The sequence below is a fragment of the Zonotrichia leucophrys genome, chromosome 4A (assembly GCF_028769735.1).
Source record: "Zonotrichia leucophrys gambelii isolate GWCS_2022_RI chromosome 4A, RI_Zleu_2.0, whole genome shotgun sequence".
Lineage (NCBI taxonomy): Eukaryota > Metazoa > Chordata > Aves > Passeriformes > Passerellidae > Zonotrichia > Zonotrichia leucophrys.
This window is the reverse complement of record NC_088174.1, coordinates 6,253,824-6,281,764: the sequence shown is the minus strand read 5'-3', so window position 1 is coordinate 6,281,764 and position 27,941 is coordinate 6,253,824. Positions and strand designations below refer to the sequence as shown.

At 39.1% G+C, this 27,941-nt stretch overlaps 1 long non-coding RNA gene across 2 annotated transcripts; it reads left to right on the top strand.

Annotated features, from left to right (window-relative positions):
- Positions 1-27,941, top strand: LOC135447883 (uncharacterized). Of its 2 annotated transcripts, none has more exons than XR_010440344.1 (3): positions 1-107; positions 1,427-1,573; positions 27,432-27,941. It is a non-coding gene; the product is annotated as an uncharacterized LOC135447883 (long non-coding RNA). The 2 variants fall into 2 exon arrangements; XR_010440345.1 differs by lacking the exon at positions 27,432-27,941 and adding an exon at positions 16,883-17,002.

The following is a 27,941-nucleotide window of genomic DNA, read 5'->3' as shown; positions in this document are numbered from 1 at the left end:
CAGATCTGTAGCAAACATGGAATTGGGCTCTTCTGGGCACCTCAGCGTGAGATTGCACTTTAGAAGCAATAGTTCCTGCAAATTTGCTATGGAAGCTTCTGTACAAGGTATGGCCAGTTCCTTCTCCCTTCCTTGTAAAGACAGCACTGAAAATACTAAAATTTGCTGCCTTTGAATTCAAAGAAAAATTTTTACATGTGAAATAATGTCAGTAAATGAAGTATGCAGGTTTATTTTCATGTAGAATCCTACTCAGATTCCTGTTCCTCCACCTGAGTGTATTTTTTGTGCAGGGATGATTAATTTTTGCACATGAATGTATATCTGTGGATCTTTGCATCGTTTTGGTCATGAAAATCAGATTGAAGCACCAAGAAATGTCTATGAAATAATTTCTCTGATTTTTGAGAAGGTGACTGTATTTTGTCTGAAGAGTAGCAAGACTAAGAATAGTTGATGGGGTTCATGGTTTGCCTTTATTTAATTTAATGGAAAATGAGGTTGTGATGAGGTGACTGACACTTCTTATCTGTTGTACAGGGAAATGCAAGACTGCAATCTTGACAAGCAGAGTTAAATGAAAAAGGCTTTCTTTAGAATCATGCAAAAATGACTACATATAAACAAAATAGGCCTCTATAAGGTGCTTAATCTGAGCAAGCCTTTAGGTTAAAAAGGGAAAGGACAAGAAACACTTCTTCTTTGTTAAAATATTTATAGAAATCTACAGCAAACTTCTAGAGGTTTTTGAAGTTCAAGAATGTTTCTTATCTGCCTCCTGAGACCAAAGGATCCAAACTTAACTTTTATATTAGTCTCTAAGAAAAGGAAGCTTTTCAGTGTGGGTCTGAAGAAAAGAAACCATTTCATCTGTATCATTTCCCTGACACACATCCACATCTGAAAATCACCTGCCTAAAGCCCACAGAACTGAACTTTGTGAGTTCAGGGGAGGGGAAATCCTGCTTCAACAGGAGGCCAGACCCTGTGGCACTGGTGTAGCTGAGGCAGTGGCTGAGGGGCCTCAGTGTCACTAAACTGCTGTAAACAGCCTCTGGAGTGCTGAAGTGATTGATTTACTGCTGCAATAATTAATTGTCTGTTCCTCCCATGTATCTGATACCATTACACAGAGCACCTCTGATGGGTGGCCTGGGAATCAGAGATCTGAATTGCCACACAACAGCTGGAGTCCTTGGAGAACCTGGGCTCAAGTGACTGATTTGGCACAAACCCCATCAGGAAGCAGGAAGTCCTGTTGGTGGTTTTCTACTCTACCTCAACTTTACCTTTTTTTACATGTCAAAATATTTTCAGCCAAATTTGACAAGAGTTTCAAATCTATCCTACAAATGAAGTGGATCTAAGTGATCTGGTAGAGTACAAGAGTTTTTGACTCATGGGTTCATGTTATTTCATATTCTAGAACATCAAGAGAAAGAACAACCAGTTCAAGAAAGCATCATTCAGTCTTGGTCTGTGTTAGACCCAGAAGAATCTGTGAAATAGGAGCCCACGAGAAACCAGCTTCCTCTGGTTCTGCTGCTGGTGAAACTGCTTTAATTATGCCACTGTAAGTACTCACTGAAGTAATTTGCTGGTTGTGCTGGATCTAGTAATATCTAATGGTATCTTTCAAAATAAATTAGCAGTTTAACAGTGTGTTTAGTGATACTCTGAATTAGGATGCTAAAGATTCATAGTAAAACTCATCTGAAGAAGAGTTCAGGGATTTTTTTCCCTCACATTAACACTATCACTTTACACTTCTGTATAATGTTTGCACACTCTGTCACAAATTGCCATGGGCTACTGGATAAATAAATTATTTAAGGAGCTGTTAAATTATCTAGATGAGGAAAAAATCCTATTTATTTACAGAAGAAAAAATTGCTGCTAGTTAAACTCCAATAGCTTTAGTAAACTACAGGAATTAAGTATTGACAATTGTACTGACAATTAACTAATTAGATACTACCTTGTGGAGCATAAATATGCTTTCTTATTGTGAAACCACAATTTCTTTTACTGTAAATGCCCAGTTTGTTATATTTGTTATGAATTTGTTTTGCTATAAATGGTTAGGTCTTTCAATGACAGGGAACAAGCAGATTCTCTAATTTGCTCTGCCTAGAGGGTAATCTACTGATGAGTTTAAGAGTCACAATGCATTAAAAGCCTCAGGATTGACCGCCCAGAAATAAATAACCTTGCTAGTACTGGTCTGTTGATCTGGATGGGTGACATTATTTATTGCTGCTCCTATGGTGACATGACTGTATAGGAATGTTAAGTAGCTGTGTACTTGCAAATACCCCAGCTTTGTGCAAAGTGAATCAACCACAGGACAGCGTTTGTTAAAACAAGACCAGACAAACTTTTATCAGTCACTCTTGGAGAAAATACCCAAGTTTGTGCTGCAGCCAGCTATATGATGCAGTTTACATAATGCTGGCTGCAATAGGCTTAATGCCTTCTGATCTTAAAATAAAGAAATAAATAAAGTAGAAAGAGGTAAATGTTGTCTCTTTAGGCATTAGTGGAGAATTTACTTGAGGGACTCAAAAGTTCCCCTTAAGCAATGTTATTTTTCAGGTAAATTTCCTTGAAATACAATAAGTTCAAGTTAAAATTACATTCTTGTATGTAAGTAACATGGCAGAGATAGGAAGTTGTATTGCTTTAGAAGACTGCACACTCATCTCTTTTGACATCCTGCTTTTTTTTTCCTTTCTGTAGAATCTGTAGGAACTACACTTAAGTAAAATCCTTCCGAATAATTTTGTGCTTTTAAGGCACAATTTGCTGGTGTCTTCTTTGTCTATTTTGTAAGCTTGTAACATTGCCACTGAGTTTATTCATATCTTTGGGCTAATCCAGAGCTGTTAATTCTGGTAGTCATTACTGCTTCAAAGCTATTTGACTTGGGGGAGAGAAAGGAGATGACAACTCACATTTGTCCTCCAGGGTTTCAAAACCAGACAATAGATTTGAATATATGTAAGACAGCTATTTTTATTCTCATGTGTCTATTACAGTCATGCATGTAGAAGAGACATCCACCAACTTCATAGCTAAATACACAGCCCAAAGCTGATCTGTCACCTTGCTTAATCAGACCTGTGTGAAATGGTAGGGCTTTATTCTGCAATAAACCAATGAAGCACACAGTTCTCTTGTGGTGGCTATTGTCAAAACAATTGATGTGTCTCACAGTGCTTTGTGTTTATGTTATCAGCCAGGATTACATTCTGTCCTTGTCTTGTGATGTTTTCTCCTCTCCACACAGTGGTAAATGTATACATACCTGGATCTGAGCCTATGACTCATTTGATTTGTCTTCAAAAATGCTTAGAAGGGAGGCAAAAATAGGAACTTATTCTTGAGCGAAACCAGCTCTCATACAGTGAACTTATCACCTGGCTCAAACTGCAAACTGTGACCAATTAAGAATGGAGCTGCATGAAATTTGCTCCTCCTTACACACTACACCTGAAATTCATTACTTTTCCTTCCACTTACTGCCCCATAGAAGGGTCATGACCTCCAATTTTACAAAGAGGAAAAGGAGTCTTTGTATAGGTTCTGGTAGGGCAAGGAAAAGGGCTCCCACTTCCACTCCTTACTATGCACATCTTCTGTAAATCCTGAGTGGTAAATGTCAGCAAACCCTGTGCTAACAGAGCTGGTATTACATGGTAACTTTTAATAGCAGAGTCTTGGCATTTTCCCACAACTGAGTGTCCTGGTTCATTTTGGCTGACAAAGCCAAATGCCTCCTTTTATATAAATGAAGCAAAAATTCCTGCCTTGAAACTCAGAAGTTCCTGAAGGCTCATAGTGAAGAGGTTTAGCTGCAGTAGTTTAACATCAACATGTTAATCTACAACAAAGGAGTCCAACGGCAGCACTGGGTATCACTTTCCAATATACCTGCAGAGAAACTTTGTCCTTTTTGTCTCCGCCCATGGCAGGGGGGTTGAGGTCTCATAATCTGCAAGGAAGGTCACTTCTGAGCAAAACCATTCTATGAAAACCCTTTTGATCCAAAATAGATCACAGCACTTTGTCATGTTAGTTGTAATTTTCTTTTTGCAAAATGTGCTCCAGTATAATACAAATCTGCAAGTGAAAATGAGAAATATAAATGATGAATTTTAGAGGGAAAAAACCATGTTCTCATGCAAATTGTCTGCCTTTCCTCCTAGATACCATGTGGCAACAATAATATTGTTTTTCAAGTTGAGTTACTGAGCAGCAAAACTTGAGGGGAAATGTATGTAATTTACTTGTAAAAATAGGAACTGTTCTCTGGGAAGCCTGAAGTTTCAGTTTCAGTCTGTTGCAAGCTCTGCATTTTGATATCTTGAGGCTGAAATGTCTTTGGAAAGGGTGAAGTGATGCTTGTGGGTGGGTGACTTGGAGCTCATCTCTCCCAGTCTGTGGACTGACAGACCTGATCATATTTTTCATAACCATTATTTGCTGGATCCTGCCCCTACAGTGCTTCTGTGACTGATGAAAAGATTGTGATTTCTCTGTAAATGTTGCCTTGCTACCAAAGGGTAAGAATCCAGCAATATGAAGCATTGAAAATGACATCTGCTAGAAGGTATCCTCTAGCCAACCAGCAAATCTATCAATATTAAACACTAGAACCCATAAGACATAAGTTTTTTTTTACTGTAAACCAAATTCCTGTGGTTGAGAACTGACAAACGTAGAAGTTTCTGACCATCTTTTTTTCCCTTATTTTAGGATTTGTGGGAGGCAGTTTTTAATGTAAAATGCCAATTTGTATACACCCCCTCATCCAAAAAAAAAAAGTCTGTAAAATGTTTGGCATTCAAAGCTAAGTGAAAAATCTGGCACAAATTTCTTCCAGATTTGTCATCAAAAAACTGTGTGGACTATTAAGAAGCATTCAACTCATGTATGGCAGGACTAGGAGGAACCATGCAATCTCCAAATCCAGCTGGGTTTCTCAGCCCGTGGTCTGTAATATAACAGAAGGCACCTACAAAACTAGTGGGAGAGAAAATATTATATTCCCATAAAATCACAGAAAATGAAACAAAACATTGTACTTTAAGGAATTTGTACAAAGATATTTGTGGATACAGGGAATCTATGGATGGCTTCTTAGCCAATATTCTTACCAATAATTTTTTTGTTAAAACCTAATTGTTACTCTCCATTAATGTGCTCTCTGGTAATAGGTCAAGTGCCACCCCTGTGGGTGACTTATTTCCATTTCCACCATGGATCTCAGGCTCACTGACACTCTAGGAGAGTTGATAGTAGCTGCCCAGTTGCCCAAAATAAACCTGTGCTCCTAATGCTGCTCACAATGTCACTTGTGTCACCACCACTGCTCTCTGCAGCAAAGGCCACGCTGTGACTGATGGTTTGTTGGCCCAAGCTCTGGTGCCACACTGTTGGAAAATTAGAAACCAGAATTTATTACTGGAAGTTCTTTAGTGGTGAGAGAGAGCTGGTGATTCATGTGCTCAGCTGTGGCAGCCAGGCAGGCCAGAGGAACCCACGGTCTGCACAGATGCTGCTGCCAGCAGCACATCGTGCTTCCATCGTCCCACTGCCTTCCTCTGCTTCGAAATGGAAAAAACCTCGCTGCGGCTTGGGGCCAGTTTCTGCTCTGGCTCCTTCAATTCTTCATGCATTTGCCTCTGCTTCTCCTTTTGCAAGAGTTTTTGATTTTGATCTGTAATTTTACAAAAGCCTGGCTCTCTCCATGCTGTTTGTTTGATGTGATGCTGCCAGACTCAGACGCAGAGCTGCTAGGATTTGTCTCAGTGCTTGACCTGCTGTAATAACAATGGGATCTCAGAGCACAAGATTATCTCCTTAATTTTCCTCACAGTTTCTTATGAATCCCTGTGCTTTACAGATTATTTCTGTGGATCTGGATCATCACACCTTCAATGCAGGTCCCATTTTGGTTGATGGGTCAGTTCTTTAGCAATTTAGTGAGACTTTGCCCATCTTTTTTCAAGAAAGTCAGATCCTGTGAGCTCAAGGCCCTGTGTCTCTGATCTGATCACCACATATGTCCATCTGGTCCACAGAATCAGCTGCTTCAGTGAGGATTTGGGACAGTCTGTCTCATTTGGCAAAGTCTTGGCTGATCTTGTGAAGCTGTGGAAAATCAGTTGTTAATGCATTATCATGTATGTGAGTGATAAAGTTTGCATATATTGAAGGTAGGGTGTAAAAGGTCATAGATGAGAAGTCCCAAAATGAAAAAAATATAATTGAGTTTTCATCTCTACACATCCAGAACACATCACATACTTCTATATTTTAAATTAATAGAGCCTATGCTATAATGTTGTGGGGGTTTTTAGGCTTGAAAACATTTATTTAAGAATGTGAAGTTTTAAGTAAATGGTAACTTTTTAATACAGGGTCTGTGAGACATTATCTTCCCTTTTGTTCATACTCTGATGATTTTCTGATGTTAGTCTATGAGAGAATAATATTAGAAACTTATGAGCAAGTTTGCAGTGGAACTTTTCAAATTGTTTTGAATAGTTTGTCTGAGCCTGGTTTAGGTGAGTATGCTATGTAATTTTCCACATCCACTGTTACCCATATTTGTTTTCTATGCTTAGCAAAATTAGCAGGCAGTGATATGTGTGTGTTCTTATTTTTGTCTAAAAGAGAGGTTTAGTGTGAATGTCTGAAATGGAGCAGATCCTCTCAACTCTCAGTGATACACTGTCCTACCTACCTACTTAAGAGAGACACTTCTTAAGATCTGATTCTTTTCTGGGTAAGAACATTGCAGGCTTAATGCAGCTCTCCCACGTACATCAACCAAATGGAGGTGGCATGTGAATTAATTAAAAATAAATCTTGTTCTATATTTTATTTTTAATCCTGTATTTTATCTTCAGTTCATATCCATTGTAAAGTTCTCATCTTTTTGTCAGTCTCAGTGAGAGGATTATTAGAGATGTTACCTTGTTAAGCAGCATATGTTTTTTTTTTTTTAATTTTATGGGGCTGTAAAACAATGCAAATATCATTCTTTTATGGCTACTTTAACAAAGTAAAATGCTTGAGTCAGAATAAAACAGTCATGTAATGAAAAAATGAAATAGTCAACATCCCTCAGCATTTTTGCATGCTATTTCTGTGGTATTCATTTAAAAATTTTAGCTTTATTAAAACATTCACTTCATGTTGATTTATGCTCTGCACCCTTTCCCTCCCTCCCATCCCTGCACTCCAGCCTGTCAATAAGGCAGCTGGAGTTTAATCTAGGTATTATTCCTACTGTGTTTCTCTCTGAGGCATCAGGGGGGTCCTTCATAGCCTTTCTTGGACACTCTTCTGTAATCCTCTCCTCATTGCTCTTGCCAAGGCATTACAAGTTTTGTTCTACATTTTGCATTATTCTCCATTTCAAAATTGATGAATTATGTCTACATGTTATAACTCATGAATGTGTTATTTCAGTTTTTCTGTCTCTCTCTGTTTCCCTGAGGTACACACCTTTCTTAATCTACTTTCTAATGGAAAGTTTTTGGGGTGTAATTTGAAGCATCTCTTCTTTATTCTGCTCAATATTTTGAGCACATGCAAAAGGGAATTAAAAAAGCCTGTGTTGTCAGTGTTCCTTTCTCTGTAGTGTTGTCCCTGTTATTTTTGTACTGAACTTTATTTCTATTTGTGATAGCTGGGTTTATATTTGGTGAGGCTTCAGCTGCGTTGTGTTGTTGTGACTGTGGATTTTGCTGTGATGAAGTGAAGCTCCCACAATGTAATCTGCACTATTTGGCTTGAAATGATTTTATTGCCAGGTTTCTCCAGAAAGGAAAATATTGTCTCTTTATGCCAAGATGACTATTTTTAGATTCAGTTGTTGACAGTGGGGTTTTAGAGGATATTCTTGTGCACTTTGGAGGAAAATAGGTATAAATCACCTTCAGAGGGGAAAGTTGAGGTCCAGATGCTCCTCCACTGAACCTCATTAGAAAAGCAAAAACTTTCTGCAACTGTTCACTTATCTAGGTGGGAAGATTTGTGATTAAAAAAACCCAATTTTACTTCAAAGCCAGCAGAGACGTATAACTGTGTCAAAATTTACTAAATTTGGTACTTTAAGTTTATCTTATCAATCTAGTTTTGAGTCATGAGACTTGTATTAAATAGGAATTGATGCTCAGATGATTCTTTTTACAGAAGTTATGCTTAAAATAGATTTGAGTGGGTTTCCATTTTTTTATGGAGTATGATTTCTTCCTCTCTCCCTCCTCCTTTCCACCCTGTTCCACAAAAGTAAACCCATGGGACAACCTACATTCAAGTTTCTTCTTTTTTGTTAATTATATAAAAAGATAAAACTGATAAAATACCTATGGGAATGCCAAATAAGTGTGCTATGACATTATTTTACAAGACAACTTGTCAAACTTAAACTCAGGTAAGCTGCCATAGGTGAACTTTCATGTCCTCAACCAGGGAGTGGTGTTCTCTGTCACCTCCTCTGGGTGAAGACTCTACATCTCAGTGGTGTCATGAGGAAGAGTTCTCTTCAGCAAAGAATGATTTTTAGCTTCCATAGGTTTTTTTTGGTTTTTTTTTGTTTGCTTTTGTTTTTTTTTTAACTGCAGTATTTGCCTTGGTCCCTTTACAAGAATAAAGGGAGTAATAAGTCCTGGCTGCCAGAAACATCTCAGTCCTTCATTGCCTTCATCCATGTTTTGAAAATTTCTTCAGAAGATTATTTCAAAAGGGTTCATTCCTTTCCAAAGGTTTAATTTTTGTGGGGTTTTTGCCTTTTGATCTTGGCATAAATGTTTGATTCCTTTCCTCTGCTTTCTATACTATGGTTTTTTGAAACAGTTCAGTTGAATATCTGAAAGTTAAGCTTTCATTCCCTTAACAGAGTCCCACACACCTGGGCACTCTTGAAAATGTTCATACCTTCCTGTCACTCCTCATCAAAGTAACAAGGAAGAACAGCCATTATTTTCTTACTAGGGTGCTCCAAGGGTGATCATTTACTGCTTATAAATTTCTTGGAGGGTAAAAATCTTCCACCTTGTATTGATCCTTCTGTTTTAAAGGTCTAAGATATAAAAGAATAGTGTGCCATGAATGAATATATAACGTTATCTCTGGGATTTTTTCAGAAAGAAGTAAATATCCCCTTAAGGAAAATGACTCCTTTGAGTGCTCATGCACTGCTGAGTGGTACTAAAACAGCTTTTTGGGTTTAGATAAGTGTCACAAGTGTTGCCATTTATGAGGGGGAACAAATAGGGAAGTGTGTTGGGAGTAAACACTGGCAGATGCCTTTTCCACCAGGTCTGGTATGGTGAGAAGATGTGCAAAAAGAACAGAAGATGTGCAAAAAGATCCTCACTGTGCTCACTGTGTGCTCAGTGCTGTACCCACATTATTCATTTCTGCATTGCCTCCCCCTGAGCTGGGAAAGCACACAGGTCTAGGAGCCCAGTGCTGCTCCTTAAAATCCTGCAGGAAAAACTCTTTCTTTGCTTCAGAAATGCAGAAATTGTGTTTTTTAGTGTTTCAAGGTGTATCAGAACAGTAAAGATTTAGATTGTTGCCAGTGTATGAGGGAAATATCCTCTAAATGGTGAATGATTGTCTCAGGCTGGCTGGGGCACAACCATCTTGACTAATTTTAATTTTTCCTTTTTTTGTAAAGCAAGAATTTTTTTATTATTATTTTTTCACTGTTGAAAACCTGCTTGTCCAAACATGAAAGTATTTTACCATTTTTGTGCTATGACTGCACTTAGATCTGGGAAGTCTGCCCTCCTGCTGCTAATCCTTCAAGACCAGATAAAGGCAATATTTAATGCAGCTTTTGTTGACTCATGGTTTCTTTCAAGGTAAATAATGACTTTCATTGTATATATCTGAAAATAAAATAAGTGTTGTAAATGAAGCTTTGGTATTTTTAATATTAGCAGTTTGGCTAAATCACTGAAGCTATTCCTTTCAAGGCTTTAGTAATTATTAGCTGCATGCCAAAAATCATCCAGCAGCTCTTTTTCACCAGAATTTAAAATCTTAGAGATATCTCTAGGCTCACAAGGCAGCACTTTAGCAGCTCATTTTCCTCTTCTTCCTGCTCCCTGCCTGATCACATCAACACCACCCAAGTCCCAGGACGGTTTTGGAGCAATTTTCTGCAGTCTCCATTGTTGCAAAAGAAGAGTGTGCAAATTTTCCAACCCCTTGATAGTGCAGCACTCTAAATGGCAGCAGAAACTGGGAAGTGACTCCTTGGCAGCTGCTTCAGCCTTGGAAATTTAATCTCTTTCATTGGAACTTTTTCATGTGGAGTCTGAATAAGAACCTGTCTGTCTGTCTGAATGTAGTTGCAACCTATCTGAACTGCTGGGGTTTCCTGCATCTCCACAGTCACTATGGCTAAAACATTTAAGGACCAAACATCTGAAATATTCAAAAGTTGCCATGTACCAAGTACCTTCTGTAGGATATCCTATTAAATCCTATTAATCCTACCAAGCCCTTAGAAGTCATCTCTTAATGATGTTTTTCTCTCTCTAAATAGCTTTTAAAGGCTGTCAGCTCTATCACAAGCTGTTGACTTCAGTGCATCACAGGGCTGTTTATTTCTACATTAACCACATGATTTTTGAAGGCCCAAAAGTTGGATGACAGAGAAAAGCCAGAAATGATCAGTCTTCACTTTATTCAGTGTACAAACATTGTAACATCTAAACTTTCTAAGTTTAACTTGAACTTGATTTATTATACAAATTTATGAAACAAATTTAGAGCAATCTATAGGCTTGGGGTAACCTAATCCCAGGTCTATGTTTCTTTTTGATGTTAAGCTGGATAAAAGTACATGGTTGTTCCCAATCAGAAAATAAATAGCAGGACTTTAACTTCACTTTGTCAAGAAAATAAAAAGGCATGGCAATAACTGTTGATTGCAATGTCTGGCTATAGAAAACTATTGGTAGAAGTGAGCTGGTTTTAACTGGGTCAAGCACCAGTGACAGCTAGAACAGTCTAAAAATCCCTGAAAGTTATTTCAGCATTAAAAAAACAAAGTAAACTTTTAAAAATCCTGGGTAAATTAAAAATTTTGTATGCATCCCATTTTCAATTTTAGGTCCCAGCTTTCTGGGGTCTTATATTTTACTGGCTCTATGAATAAGGGATCTGCTCTGATAGACCAAGCTCATGTTAGTACTTTATGCTATGATTAATTTCCCCTACTGAGTTAATCAATTAACTAAATCTCTTTCCCATGTAAAATTTCCATGTATTTGAACATACTCTTTGCTGTTCCAGAGCCTTCCACTCTTGTAATATCAGTTTCACATCGTGATTTTCTGTTTCAGGCATTGCTATAAAAAAAATGATTTGCAAAGACTCACTTAAAAAGTACAGCAAAAAAGATATTTTAAGGAAAAATGTTGATCTACTAGAATGTCAGTGATTTGGGATTACTCAGGCAGGACTGCTCTCCTACTACCAATATTAGCAAGATTTTCTTACCCAGCTTCTCTGTACTGGTTTCACTTTCCACCATTTTTTTTTTTGGAAACAGTGGTACTTCTCTGTGCTTCACTGAATTGTTGCATAGGTTAATTTGTAATTTTGTGAACATTTGCATGATGCTGCAAGCATAAGACATTCTATTAATTTTAGGAATTATGACTTTTATGATGACTTTCCTACTCTTAATTAGGGGATTTGGTGCATGAGCAAATAATTCCAGCATAGGCAGTGGTTTCTGTGATAGCAAGAGATTAAGCACCTTGCATTTAGCATGCAAACAGGCTTTCAGAGGAATGTTTCCAGTGCTGACATTTGAGCTAACTAAATTACTGTTACTGCTCCATAGCACAGAGAGAAAACTTAATTTAGAAACTGAGTTCCTGTGACTCCAGGTGAGACAGTTTGTAATTCACTGGTCCTTGAACAAGGAAAATGATCCCACTGTGGTAAAGAATTTAGCTGGTTATATGTAGCTGAACGTTTGTAATTGTTTGTCTTACAGCCCTTGAGGTTGGAATGGGGCTGAGTTAGTGCTGCTGCTGTATTTAGTGATTTTGTTCAGCACTGGGGACAGCAGGACAATGTCTCTGCAGTGCACAGAACAGCTCAGGTAACAACAGCAGTGCAGTGCCCTGCCAACAGGCTCTGGGGTTGTGGCAAGGCAAGCTTTGCAATACAGCAAAGAGTTTTAAAGCCTTAATTTCAGGGCAGTTAGCAGATGAATGAGGTTACATTATCTATTTACTTATATGCACAAGTAAATAAGTATCTGTGCACTCTTCATGGCACTTAAACTGAAATGATGAATTAGCTCACCTAACACCCACTTGAATAACAGTGGTTGGGCGAGGAGAAAATAAACATTCACTTATTGCAACCTTCTTATTATTACCTTAATTATCATTCTGCACCTTAAAATGCAGGAGGTTTAAGTGAGGCTTCTACTGGAACAAAGGGAATGCCTCAGGAAAATTACAGACCAATTGAGATATGTGCTTGTGCCTAAATATGCCACTGGAGACGTGGAGCAGCTGATGTTGCTTCAGTTTCCAGATAAGTTGGATTTAGTTTAATCCTTGTATGAAGTTATGTATTGGCTTTTTCTCAAGACCACAATTACAGTGATGCTTACAGAAGGCACAGCAGCTAATCTCCTGGCCTCCTGCAGACAAAAAGCAATCTGCTCTCTATCCTGCTCCTTGATCATTCAGCAGCAGCTGGGAATCTGGTGCTCAGAGCCAAGGGCCACTGCTCAAGGGAAAGTGCATCATCCCCTCCCTGTTTCCTGTGTTGCTGCATTTGCCTTTTTGTGAAGCTTTCTAATGCCTCCTTCTACAGACCTCAAACAAAGAGATGTCATAAGCTGGAATCCTGCAGAATATTAAAGAGATTCCCATCATCTCCCTTGAGGGTGCTAGTGTTAAAAGTTGAACCATCAGCTACAGGGAAGTGAGAGGAAATGTGCTAGCCATCGAGCTGTTCTCACTTTTCCACAGCCTTCTCTTTAAGTTTGGAAAGGCAGGGGCTGATCTCTGGCACACAGAAGTGAATAGAAACCAGCAGCTGGTAGGTCTGACCCCCTGGATAAGAGAAATACGTTTTGCCACTCAAGTGGCTCTAATAATCAGCTCCATGGCACACTTGGATCTGGCTGCCATAGGCTAGATGAGATGCTCTCTTCCAATCTGCAGGGTGTTGACATTTTCATTCTAAAGTGAGAAGGAACTAAGACCTACATTTTTCATGAGAGCGAGTGAAAAAGCTGTGCTTTAAGAAGCTGTGTAGGGAATTTACAATCTTTAAACAAGCAGAGATTTGAATCTGGTTTGCTTTTCCCCCTATTAATTATTTTAATAGTGGAGTTTTATTTTTGTTTGTTTGCTTTGGTTTAGGTTTTTTTCTCCCCTTTTTATCCTGCTGCCAGGGACATCCTTACCCCAACTTCATTAGAACTGGCACATGTCTATGAGATGCATATTTCTTATAAATTTGCTGTCAAGGTCCCTTTTTCTTTATTAAGTATCCAAACTGTTGCACTCTTTTTTGCTTTACAAACACAAGCATAATGAAAGTAACTCCTGGCCAATTGCCGACAGATAAATGTTGCTGTCTTTTACTTTAAAAACTCAGTCATGGAGTTGCTTTCTTCTTTTGTCAAGATGATGTTCTTTTCATTTAATGGTGTTGCTACACGTCATCCATTTAATCAGTTAATTTTGAAGGAGAGAAAGAGGGTTAGAGAGTGAATGAGTTAAAAGTAGAACTGCAGTGCCAAAAAGTCCTTGTTTTTCTCTCTTTTTTCTCCTGTTCCTCCCTAAGTACACCTCATTTAGGACAGGAAAATGTCTGGTCCAGCTGTCATGGAAGTGTTATTTATAAGTACAATTTTGAAAATGAATATATTATGCTTTTTATAGCTACTGTCAACAACTACCAGGACAGAACAACTTGTGCATCTGGCGTGGGAAGCCAATGTAAAAATTAAATTTAAGAAAAGATTTTCCTTTCTTGGTCTGCTGTCAGAGGTAACAACTGAATTTGGCCTTGATTTGATCTTCCTTTCCACATTCACAGAGAACCAACTGTCTGCTTGGAACACAGGTGGAGAAAATAGATGGGGGAAAGTAAAGAAAAGAGCAGCAGCACTGTGAGTTCCGTTCATGATATCACCAATGAGAAACTCCGTGCTCTGCTGTGGGGTTTTTCAGCTGACATTTCATTTCAAGCCAGTTGAGAGGGTGGTTTGGTAGAAAATGGTTTTCTTGACTCTTGAGATTCTGGAGACTTCAAACACTTTTATTTGCTTTGAAAGGGAAGTATGAGACTTTTCACCTCAAAAGAGCAAAATCAACCAAAGAGTAGAGATGCAAATATACCCCAGTGACTGGGGCACTCAGAGGATGTAGAAATGCATTTTATCATCTGTAACCACCTCTCAGTATTTCAGCCAAATGTCTTAGACATTCTTTGTGGGAGAAAATAAAGTTAGTGTAGTAAAGTTTTAAGCTGAGGTAACTGTTTAATTAGAACAAATGTATTGTCTATACCTACAAACTTTTTAGTTAATCTGGCAGAACCAATGACAGCCTGCACATTATGTTAATGGAGATATATACTTTTCTAGAGTAACTGTGATTGGGATGGAATATGTGATCTTATTTTCAAAGAGGATTTTCCAGCTGAGAAAAGTGAGGAATGCTGGCCTTTGGGGTGGCTGAGCCCCTGAGGCTGGGAGCTGTGACCTGGATCCCTTCCTTGCTGTAGCAGTTCTTGTGTATCGTCAGCACAGCTTTCGAGTGAGTGTGGGTGTGACAATAGCCCTCAGCTTGAGGCACCACCCTTTTTACCATAATAAATACATTTCAATTGCTAATAATGGACCCAAGAGGGAGAGAGAGAAAAATTTATTAAATATAACTCATAACAGAAAGCTTTTCATCTGTTAGCAGGCGAGCAAATTACTGTCATCAACAATGTGTGAGAAGATTGACAATGTAGCACTTTGGAGAGGAAAAGGCAGGAACACAGACAAAATTAACATTACAGAGCAAAGTTGCTGTGTAGTCACATCATGCCTCTTCTTTGACCCACAGATTTTCAAAAAGAGAATCATTACTTTTATCATGGATTTTTCTGACCTACAGTTCATACTAGAAAGGCACCTCATTAGATTGTCAGCAGCATGTGCTCAAAGCATGGGGAAAATATTGTCAAAAACACTTCACCTGACTGCCCTTCTCTTTGAAATGCATCAGCAACTTAACTTCCATTCTAAAAGTAATTATCTGTTTATTTTAGCATTCTTAAGTAATAACTATGACCAAATAAAAGCTTTTCTATTAATTTCTCCCCCCTTTATGCAGTGCCCATTTTTGGTAAAAATATTTTGCATCAGTAGATGCTTGAGATATCCTAAAATAGGGTTTAATCTAAATTTGTTCCTGAATCCAGTAATAAAAAGGTAGCTAATACTTCATTCAGTTTTGTCATGCTAATGTAAAATAGTGTTTGCACTGAAAACTCTTTTGCTTTGCTGAAAGCTGGAAACATCCAGAGTTTAGTGGATATTTCCATTAACTTCAGTTGTTTCAGTTTATTTAACCACCTACACATACACAGGCTTAAAGAGCCCTGATCCTGAAGTGCTATACATGGCTTCTATGCCCAAGTGCAAACAAATGAATTGAAACTCGTGTCTTGATTACTTTCAAAGAAACCCCAAATAGGTGCATGTTTTGAAGCATGGAAAATAGATTTTGCACACCATTAGGCTGTTTTTTTTCTCAAAAACCAGTTTTTTTTCTCAAAAGAAAGATACTGGGAAAAAACCCCTCACTTTTTATACAACAAAGTGATTTTTTTTTGACATAATACCCAATTGAGATAAAATGTAAATGTCAACATTTCAGAAGAAAATGTCTTAAAGTAGTTAAGATGAAACTGTCAACCTGTGTTTTGACATTCTGCCATGAAAACAGATATGATCCTATGAAACTTTTCTGTTGCATGCTTTCAGCCAACTCAAAGTACCAAAATACATCTGGTTTCATTTCCTAAATTTAGAAATATCCCTTTTTTTTCCTTATTTGCATAAGGAGTAATCAGAAGCTGCTTGTCAAACCAATCACTGTGTGATTAGATTAGCTCTTACCACATATGTCTGAGTTTTTCCAATGATTTTGATTTACTGTGGACACCTAGCAGTTACTTAACCTTTATCATTCAACATTGGTTTTTGCTTACATTTTAATCCCTGACCATCACTGTTGGATTGTCCTATCAGCAGTTGGTATATTTGTTATGTTGTGGCCCCCATGCAAAGCTAATTAATTTCTTCATTGAGAAACATAATTAGCCTCATGAATTAAAAGTTCTGTTGTTTAATGATCAAGACTGCCTTCAGCCTTGGGTTTAGCCTTGGGTAAAGCTATTAACTATTGAACTGCCTGTGCATGGTGATCAGGCTGCATTTGGCTTTGTGGCCCCCTGATTATGGGCAGAAACTTGTGCTGTGTAAAAAACTGAGATAATCCATGCCCCAAGGAGATGGGAGCATGGAAATGAGAGTTATCAGATGATTATTGGCAGGTGGCAAGTGTAGGGAGGATTAGGGTGTGCCTGAAGCAGTGTAGACAATGGGTTCAGTGTCTGAGTCCCTCTCAGTTCTCTTTTAGCTTCACATTAAACATTTTACAATGGCCTGTATAACAATGATCTACTAAAGACACATTCATCAGCAATGTCTGTGCTAGCAGAAAAGTATATGGATTTGGTCCCAGGTCATTATTGCAATGTAAATAATAAATAAGGCAACAATTAATCCATCCCTGTTCTCTGTGGGCAGAGAGATGAAGCAGATCATCACTCACAATCATCAGCACTGTGCATTTCACATGAAGGCAGTCATGTGCAGCTCCCCTTTTTCATCACTGGGTATGTGTAGAAGCATCTGCATTAAATCTGGTAAGTAAAGTAATAATTGTAGTTCTATGTTGTCATACTGGCTTGCCACAGAGAGTGCTCTTGCCCCTGTCCCTGCAGTGTCCCACATGCTCAGCATTGTCCCAGCACTGCAGTTGCTGCATTCTGCAGGCAGAGGTGCCTTGGCTGCAGGCTACAGGTGCCCAAGCCAAGCAGGTACCCAGGGGGAATTTGAATTCAGAAGTTTTTGCTGTTTCGTGTTTTGCCCTGCAGTTTTGAATTGTACCACTCTTTTTTTCAGATGCAGTCTAGCAAGCTCATAAATTTGTTTTTGGGTTTCAGAGGGTCTTCATTGGCACCTTGGGGTTTTCTGGAGATGGATTGCAAACAAAAGGAAATGTTTTGTTGATTTATGAAGTACAGACACCACATTTTTCTAGGTTTTGAAGAGCTGTTTTGACTAAATCCTTGAAATATTTGCCTTACCCTATTTAGGTACTTTGGAATTGGAAATTGTGATGATTCGTGGTTTTGTTAAGCTTTTGTTCTGCCAGTTCTGCTTTTCATATTTACTATTCTTACAGTAGCAGCTACAAAATCCTCCCACAAGCAGACTCTCACTGTGTAAATATGACACTCCCTGCCCAAAGGAATTTACAATCAAAAGGCTTGAACAAACTGAGCTGAAAGAAAAGTACCCCCTGAATGGGAACAGCAGCTTGTTTAGATCAGGCAGGGCTGTAGCCATTAATTCAGTCTGGGACATTTGGGGTTCCAAACACGTGGCAGTTCCTGCAGCATCAGGTGGGATGTGAATTTTCAGAGTACTGCCTGCTCTGCACTGACCTCCCATGTGGGCACTAACTCAGAAGGTTTTTGTTCCCCTGGAGCAGGGAGTGAGCTGTAAATGACTCTCTGAGAGCTGCTTCTGGCATGGGTTACTGCAGCCTTGAGGCTGCTGCAGGATGACCTAATTCTGAGCCTGTCCCCCTGTGTGTGATCACCTGGGCACGCTGCTTTAACCCACTTTGCTCTGCTGCTCTGAGCCACAACACAAAGCCTCTCCTTTCTGGGGCAGAGGGAGGTTGTTGTTCCTGCAGTCTGCCCTCACCCTGTTCACATGAACTCACAGGTACTTCTGAGAGAGCTGCTCCTACACAGGGGGGTTTCAAAATATGAGCTTACCTCAGAGCCCTGGGCTGTGCTTTCTCTTCAGCTGAGGCTGGGTTGTGTCTGGAGGCCATAATGCTATCAATCATCCTGACTGGGAACCTGAACACAAACTTGACACTGGAATATTTTTCTCTAGTGATAGCCTTTTGCAAGTCTAATCTCCAGCAATCACTTCCAAGTAGCACAAAGCAATCAGAGCACTGGCATTTTAAATGGGACAAAGCAATTCCTTAGCAAATAGAAGACACATAATCTGCAATCAAATATACTTTTTAATTGTGATTTTTTTAATGTCTTTTCCCATTTATCTGAGCTGTTTTCAGGAGCTTTGGCTATTTAGAGTACAGTGATATAATTAATTTCTTTTCTGAAGAGAATTGTAAGCATTTGGGAGGAGAACTAAGAGATGAAAATTTTGTGTATTTGTGAATGTGCACATTAAGAAGAAAAAAAATTCCTCTGGGCCAATTCTGGGATAAGATACAAGATTCATGTAGTTGAGATCTGCCACTCAGCTGTGCAGAAGGACAAAACCTGCTGAGTTCCCTATGCCTCCCCTGTCCAGTGCCAAAAGTCTGCAGGACCTGCCTGCTGAAGGAAGGGGAGGGAAGCATTTGAGGATGCTGCTATTGGCAGCAAATGCTGAGCTGCTGGTTGTGCTGTGTCTGAAGGGTGGGTGGCTGCAAACCACTGCCCTCCTTTCCTCCCCTTGGTCCTGCTCTGACTGCCTGGCTGACCCTGGCATTGACTGCCAGACCTGTAATGACTGTGCATGGATTGAAGACTTTTTATTCCGGCCTTGATCCCTTTTGCTCTGTCCAGCTCTGTGATAATTTGTGTGGACCAGATGTTGCTTGGTTATCTGTGCTTGGCTTTCCAGTTAGATGTTCTTTATGTAATCAATATATAATGACAGATAAAGAACATCTCAACTTTCAGCACAACAAGCTGTGTCAGAATTGTTGCAAGTGGCAGTGATTGTACATTCTGCTGCCTGAGGAGGTGCTTGGAGTTCTTCCAGCTTTTATTTCCTGTATGTCCTGTTGGCATTTATCATCCTTTATGTGCTGTCTGGTGTACTACTTCTCCAGCCAGTGGCCAAACTTTCAGCTGGATGAATCAGCATAATCTTCAAACACAAGTGTTTTGGCACAATTCCTTTTGTAAATTCCAGTTCCAAGAGTGAATTGCTATTTTAAGATAAACACCATAACACTCTTACGTTTTACTTTTGGACTCACCTTTATCAAACCAAAACCTTGGCAGGGAGAACTGCTAGTTATGATTTCAGAATGATTATGATGTGAGCAGCTAAAGCAGTTGGGGGAAAGCTCTTTCTGAGCAGAAGAATGCAGTCTGCAGTTTTCTCTCAGATTTGTTGTTTGGAGAGTAACTCTGCCTGCCTGAACTGCTTTCCTGCTCTCCATTCCAAGGCACAGCACACTGCCTGCCTTCCTCATGCACTGTGTACCTAACAGTGGACACTGAATCTGAGCTGAGGCTTAATTACAACAACAGTGCAGATAATCTCCATCCCAGGAATGGACTGCTGCTGCATCTCACAGGATGAAACTTTCACCAACCCAACTTGGTGCAGCTCCAGAGCACTGCAGAAATGTCTGCAGTCCCAAAAATGACAGTCACACTCAGTTCTGTGAGTTCTGTGCCTCTTCTGGGCTAATGCATTCAGGCACCTCTGCAATGCACTGGTGACTGCTGCTGTGCCCAGCTTGATGCATATTTGTCTGGGTGTGCCTGTGCCCAGCAATGTTTACTCTCTAGAAGAGGTACTTGGAATTCCTGGAAGGCAACTAAATACTGCTCAAATATTTAATAAATAATAATAATTAAACCAAATACTGTTTAAAATAGCAGTTAATAGCAGTTTACTGCTATTAATAAGAGTAGCAACAGAAGAGTGTACTGTAGCCACAAGTACTTGAAAATTAATTTAGTTTTCAAGAGTGGTTACATTGCTTTTCCATTGCATTCACCTCCTCTAAGAAAATCTGCTGAAAATTAATTCTCCAGTGCCCTTGTTCAGTCACTTCCTTGGAGATATATATATATATATATATATATATATAATTTCTTTCAAGCAAAGCAGACACTGGGATTTTTAGATTTACCAGCTACAGTCACAATCTCTATTGCAATTCATAAAATTAGTCATCAGGTATGCTAATAGAATAACTAAGTCAAGTCATCAAATAAGTTAATAGCTTTAGTTTGTCATCCCTACGCTTTAATACTTTCCTAACAAGATATGGAAGTAATAGTTAAATTACAGTGCATATAATAAAAGCTTCCCATTATTTCAAAAGGAAAAAACCCCAAAACCCTGACTGCTTTTCTGAGATATTAGCTTCCTGATGGGATCAGCTTTTCACTTTTGTCATTTTAAATGGGAATATGGAATGAAGACAGGTTCTGTAGAGCAGAGGATTGAGTTGGCCATAGCTCCAGCACAAGTGTGAACTTCCAAGGATGAAATGAACTTGGCAGGGTTGTTTGTACCTTCACTGGAACCAGCCACAGAGGTTCCCTCAGTGCTGCTGCTGTAGGGTATTAAACACTGGCTCTGGTGCCTGCTGGCATGGCTGAGCACCGTGAGCCTGAGCAGTGGCCAGGCTGTCACTGGGATCCTGCTGGCCAGAGTGTGTGCCTGCCTTGGGAGGATTTATCTGAAACCCACTTTGGATATGTCTCTGTGCTGTCTCACTTTACAAATCCAGGGAAACCTTGTTCCTTTGCATGAGGAAAAGACATAATTCTGTAAAATTCCTCAATTCAGAGAGAGAGCCCTGTCCACAGCATTTCCTTACTGAAGGCTCATTAAAACCTCTTCATTATTTTTTCAGTGCAACCATTCACTCAAGCCTCTGACATCAAGGCATTAGTAGTTGTTTGAGCTGCTATCATCATCTAAGAACCTCCCAGGAGAATTTCAGAAAAACAGGTTTTTACCAGAGGTGTGGTTTGTCTTTGTCTTATCTATCTCATGTTTTTACTGAGAGTTTCAGTGGAATTGTAAGTGCTATGTCACGTCCAGCACCAAAATAATAGCACTTTATTTTTGTTTCACCCTACCATTCTGGATATTTAAGTCACAATTTTTATAGAGTTTCACCAGGTAGCTACTAAAGACAAGGTTTGTTGCAGTGATTTTTTTGTTTGGGTTTGCTTGGAATTTTTTCCTAGAAAAACACTCTTCCCATGGTGGTGAAAAAATGTACAGCTCAGATACCCATTTAGAATTCTTATAGTAAATATGATCAGGTGAATTGTAAAATATTTACACACAGTGCTATGGGCTGAATGTGAATAAGGGATGCTGGTCATTCCTCTAGTACTGAAACACAGCTCTCTGACCTAACGTAGAAGTTGTGCCCTTTAGACTTTCCCTTATGGAGTGAATTTTAGTCCATTTCTTCTTCCCAGCACTTTTGTTTTGATATGGTTTGGAACTTAGTATTTTTCAGGACTGTTTATTTCTGCAAAACTTTAATCTAGGATTTTTTTTTTAATGACATGTAGTGAGATGCCCACACAACCATACCACCTTAATTGCTAGTGGAAAGACATCAAAAATTTGCAGTGACACCACCCTATTTTATATGCAAGTTAAATAAGATTTATGCCATCTTCTACATAAAATTGTTCTCCTGTTGTTCACTTCAATTTTAAATATTTGACAACAATAGTTGTACTGTTCTTCTGTGTAACATATCTTTGCCACTGGGACGTTGAGATTTTATTTGACAAATGCTATGATGATCTTGGATCTGTTTCATCCACAATTCTTGTTGTCTTCACCATTCTCATATTTGTAGACAGATATTGGGTTTTCAGTAATCTTGAAATACAAAGCAAAATTAAAAGAATGAAGGGGCTGATAATAGTTTGATTCAAATTAAAAAAAAAAACAAAAACATATAGCTGATTGGATTTTATGGGAAGGAATTTCCAGGGAGTGGAAAAAACTTCACAAACCACAAAATCAAAAACAACAACAAAGCCATCAACACATACATGCACACAAATCCCAAAAGAACTCTCCAGAAAAGATAACGTGGACAAAACTCATCTCAGTTTTTGAGCTGCCTGTCTCTGGCAAATGTTTTTGAATCCTTCTTTTCCCTGCAGAAGAAAAGGACCTGGTATCATTATGAATTTCTCAAAAGCGAGTGAATTATTTTGGGTAAAGCGAATTTTTCCTGTAAATCTCTATTTTGTGAAAAAGGCATTGCTGCAGGGAAGCATTTTAATGAGAAATTCTTGAGTCACTTTATTCAGCATCTAAGGAAGACAGGCCCACAATGATCCATAATTTGAACTGTGTCCTTAAAATTGAACTTTATCATCTGTATTCAGACAACTCAGAAAAGAGAATCAGCATTGCAACAATAATTCTCACTCCTCACTCCTGTGGGCTTGAGTTCCCCATGTGTATTGTTGCAGTCACAGGCTGCATAGACACTCCACAGAAAGAGACATATGTTGCCATAGAAATGTAAGGTTTTGCTGTTTAGCAAGTGACACAGAAGCTCCAGAAGCCTACGTTCAGTCCCTGCTTCCTGCTCTGTATCTATATTGAAGCAAATGTCGTAAATTTTAGGCTCATTTCCCACTTGCAAAATAATGTCTAATAATTTGCCTCAAAGAAAGAATGCAAAGGTAAATAATAAAAAATAATAACAATAAGAAGAAAATAATAAAAAGCCCCACAAGTCTCTTCTGGTAGTGGGAGCAGCTGGAATTTTTTAAGAAAGCAAACCATGTCAGGAGGATGGTCTTAGCAGCACAGTCTCTCCACAACCTCTGTTTTACCTATTTCCAAGCTGAATCTAATTCTTTTTCTCAACCATGTTCTTTCCTGATCAACTCCTTTTGCTCTGAATATTTTTAAGAGATATATTCTAAATTTTTCGACAGGCAAAACAAATGCAAACTGCCAAATGCTTCTCAGGCCATCTCCCTTCTGAATATATGAAGTGGCCAAACAGATTTCTGTATTATCCCACACAGTTTTATTTCTCCTTTGCTGCCCTTCACCAGCTTGTGTATTGCTTTACTGCTCCTTGTTTGCTTCCCTTATCTGCTGCATTCAAGACAAGTCATCCTGGATTTATATTTCCAAGTAACATTTGGTGACAAGCTGTGGGTAGTGCTCCAGGAGTCCAGACACAATTGCATTCATTGCTTTGTCTATTATACTGAATTTTCTTGCTCTTTTTGAGGGGGAAAAGGTCATTCTTCTGGTTATGACTTCCTGTCCATCAGCTGAACCTGTGAATTGGGTTTTGCATGTTACAACTTTCCTTTTTGCTGCTGCCTTGTGTTATCTTTATGGAAAAGATGCAGAAAGGGAGCAGGGCCCCCTGTGCATCATCATGGCTCCAAATGTCATTTAGTATTAATGGCTGTCAAATGCAGTCCACTTGTAACTATACATTACTGTTACAATACCCTGTGGCACATGGAAAGCAGATGTTCTACGAGGAGAAAACTTAACTAATTTAAAAGTTAAATCACAATCTGATATGTTTTTTTCTGCGTGACACATAGTGAACAGAGTCTAAAAGAATCCAAGCCTGCAGGAAATAGATAAATGAGGTCATGAATAGGACTGAGAAGGCTTTTCTGAGTTCAACCCTGCAAGTCCTGTGCCTCAGAGCATCACAGGGGTTTGGGAAACTTGGCCTCACCTTTTGGCTCTCTCACCCTGGGGATTAATCCTGGATGTGCAGGGATTTAACCTTGTCAGTGCAAGGGCTGCTTGGCTGTTGAGGACTCCCCTGCACCTTTCACTGTTCAGAGAGGGTAAAGGTAAATGTGAAATCATTTTCATTTCCATCAGATTGTTTCCAAGGTTCCATGCTTTATGAAGAGACAAGTTCTTCAGCATCCTTCTTGTAGATCATGAAGTAGAGGAGAGATTTATATGCTCTGGAAAATAATATCTTTGCCTATTTGAGGTGAAAACAGATGAACTACTGGAATTGAATGCCTCTGGTTTTGTACTCTGGCTGCAGTGCATATTGTGGAATTAATTTTGATGAAGACCTAAACCTTGTTACCCAAAAATGTTTTAATTATGGGAACTTAAAAATACTGTACCTTTGTAATTGAAACAGAACACAAGTATTGACTGACCCCAAATCAAGAGGCTTCTTGGGCCATTGATTGGTGTTGAGAAAGTTTTCCTCATTCAAAATAGAAAATGGTTCAGTTCCTCTAAAATGTTATAAGGAAGTATTACATTAACCAGAATTAAGTGGTTTGGTCTAATAAGGAGCTGAGGGAGCAGGGTTGATCTATATTTTTGATGTATCATAAGTGTGAATCCATGTCTGCAGTTATTGCTTCAAACAGCAAGGGTGAGGCAGAAGTAGCTGAGTACATGCTCAGATCTTAATTCCTTTGCCTAACATGAGAAAGCTTTGGGGTTTTGCCTCTGTCCATAATGAAATTAAAGGCATGTGATTCTCCTCAGCTTGAATATGTCTGTCTGTATTCTAATAACTCCTTGACCTCTTGGCAGACTTCTTGTAAGCTGTTGAATGCTCTTAAGATATTAAATACCCACATGCCATACAAATTAGACTAGAAGAGGATGAGTTCTGTATTCTAATTGAGTAACATGAGAGCCCATTTTCCAGAGGGGCTACAAATTGTCTTTGAGAGGAAGACTGCAATTGAGGTCACAGTATTTATTAGAGACCAGAAAATCTAAGTCAGAGAGAGACAGAAGATTTCCCTCAAATTCTGGAAAAGTCTTAGCAGAAGTTTATATGTTATATAATAACATAAAATTCTCAGGACCTTCACACTGTAGACTACATAGGTTCTACAAGACACCTATTTGAGTGCTCCATCTCTTCACCAGTTTTGAAGATAGATGCTACATTTACTCTTTTATGATCCTTTTACTCTATAAAACCCTTCACAAATTTTCAAAGCGAGTGTTGTCAGCTCTTTAAGCACTTGGGGATGTAGTTTTCCAGACACAGGTGCTTTGAAAACTTCACGAAGGAAAAGACTGAGTAGAAATGTACTATGACAGTTGTTTTAGAGTACAAAGCAACATTTATTTCTGAAGAGGGAAGTTAGTATTAGTAGACATCTAATATTAAGAATTCTGACTCTTATAATATGGGGTCTCAATTGAAAATGATTCCTATGGGAATTGTCATGTTAAGATGAATAATTCTTGAGGCTTTAATATTTTTTTAAAATGTGCTACTTGTTATAACTGGAGATGCTTTGTGCAGCTTTTCTGTGATTAGACATTGGAATGGGCTGCCCAGGGAGGTCATACAGTCACTGTGCCTGGAGGTGTTTAAGGAAAGCCTGGACATGGATCTCAGCGCCATGGCCTGGCTGGCAGGGTGGTGTTGGGTCAGAGCTTGGGCTCAGGGGGCTTTTCCAGCCTTTCTGATTCTGTGACTCCAAGGATGGGAAGCCCAAGACTTGTACTAGCTGCAGACTATGAAGATAAATCCAGTATTGTTGAAGTACAGAGGCATTCAAGGGTTGATGATGCCTGACAAGAAAAAGAAGTAAACTCCTGGAACTGTTTAAATCTCACCCAAAATTCTGGAGTTGCACAGATGTGAAGCATAGCACATGGAGCTCTCAAAACTCAGAGCAGTTAATTTTGCTCTTAGTGGAGCTATTTAGATTCTGCTGAAGCCTTAAGGGGGATAAATGACACTCATTGTGCTTGCCTTGTTGAGAGCTACTATCACTACTATGTTCAAATCTGCTTCATCCTCCAAATTTAAGTGAGATGTAGATGAATCTTGAAAACACTTGAGTGATGACATCATAATTAAAGAATTTTAAATATTCTATTGGGTAGATACTTGTGCTGACACAGACAAGTCAGACAGTATGCCACAGGACACAGCACATATTCTGAATTGGCAGAATGAAATATGCCTGCTGCTGCATGTGGTTATAAAGTGAGAATTTCAAATTTAAACTCAGATCAGGATGGAAAGGAAACACTTAATGTAAAGTTAAGACTTTAGAAGCAAAATAATTCTGAATTAATTCCATATTTGGCATATGTGTAACTGGTGTTGTATATGGCAGACATTTTGCCATCAAAATATTTTTGCTTAAAACATAAAAAGACTTCTGTCAATACTCTGTCATGAGGGTAATTTTGATTTTCTACACCCAGGGAGCACAGAATGCAGTTTTATGGAACATGGGTTATAAGATATGCAAAGCATCCATATAAGAATGCATTTTCCTTTGCAAATCAAATTACATTTTGGGGATGCTAAGCTGATAATTTTTAGAAGCATCCTCACAGGAGTGAAAATTATATTCTCAAATGCTCTTTACTTGTGTTTACACTGCGTTGAAATTCTATCCAGAGGCTGTCAGAGGAAGCATAACCAACCATGGAGGCAGTGATCACCTTGAAAACTGAAAATGGACTTTGCCTCCCTTGCAAAAGTGCCTGAGTGATGGGTAACATAAATCTGAACAGATTTTGCTTCTTGGGAAGAACTTGCAGTTGCAATACTTGCTGTTACCATTAAGTCAGAAAAATGTGAGAATTAGGGAAATGCAGCAGGTTACTAAAAAGTAAACATTCAGTAACTTTTTCAGAATTAAGTCAAGCTTTGTTTTTAAAGTGAAATAGAAGAACCATTTGTAGAAGGGAGCTGGACTTCACAAAGCCAAGATGGGAGTAGGCTCCTGGTGAGACAAATCATGATCTTGATAAGCAGTATTTAACATAAGAATATGAAAACGTTAGGAATTTTCAAGATAATGGCACATTGGAGATGTCAGCAGCAGACACTGGACTTAAATCTCATTGGAAGAGCTAGGAGGGTTTTAAGTGCCTTGTAAATGTCTCCCATTGTCCCCTTGCGCAAGAGCTGGCAGGATCCTGTCTGCTGCCCACGGTGCTGCTCCTCTGGGGCTGCAGAGAAGTGTGACACTGAGCAGCCCTCAGGCCAAGCCTGGGGATTTCCTTGGGCTTGGGGCAGGAGGGCAGGGAGGGCTGTCTGTGCTGTCCCTGCTCTCCCAACACTGGGGCTGTGCCTGCTGGAGGGGAGCCAAGGAGCAGATGGGATTTGGAAGCAATCTCTGGGAAGGAGATTGTTACAAATAGCTCTTAGTCTATAACAAGACTTAAAACTGCAAGATTTTGTGCAAAAAGCTTGGCTTTGGCAGAAAGCAAAGCCAAAGAAATCACAAAAAATGTTTTTCCACTTGGAAGTTGTTTGGTTTGAGGTCTGTCAATAACTGCTGTACAATCTTTGTGTTTCTAGTCTGAAGAAGATCCTTTATGCACAGACTCTGACAACATCCTTCACTCCCTGGTCCCTCGGGGATCTCTTGCCTGTGCCCTGAGTGTGTCAGCTCCAGTCAGGAATGGCCCACCGGGAGGAATGGCCCCGAGCTGTGAGATGTGGCTCAGCTCTCTGACATGTCACCAAGTGAACAGCAGTGCCTGCAGTTTGGCTAATGAGCAACACAAGGAAAAGAATACCCAGCCTCTCCTTAGAGATGCTCTGGGGCTTCCAGGAGAGCACAGAGCTCTTCTTCCCAAGGGGTGAATTACCTAATTCCAGTAAATTGCCTACTTCCAGGTTATACAAGCAACTTTCTTTTACAGCTCTACAAGGACATACTGCCATATATTGTGCAGAAAATACATTATTATACCAGTTGCTAAAAGACTAAAAAATAACTCAATGTTTTTCTCTTTTTAAAGTAAGCAATTTCATTAATATTTTTCCAAGCCAATGAGCAAGTAAAGAATATCTCCCTGCAAACCA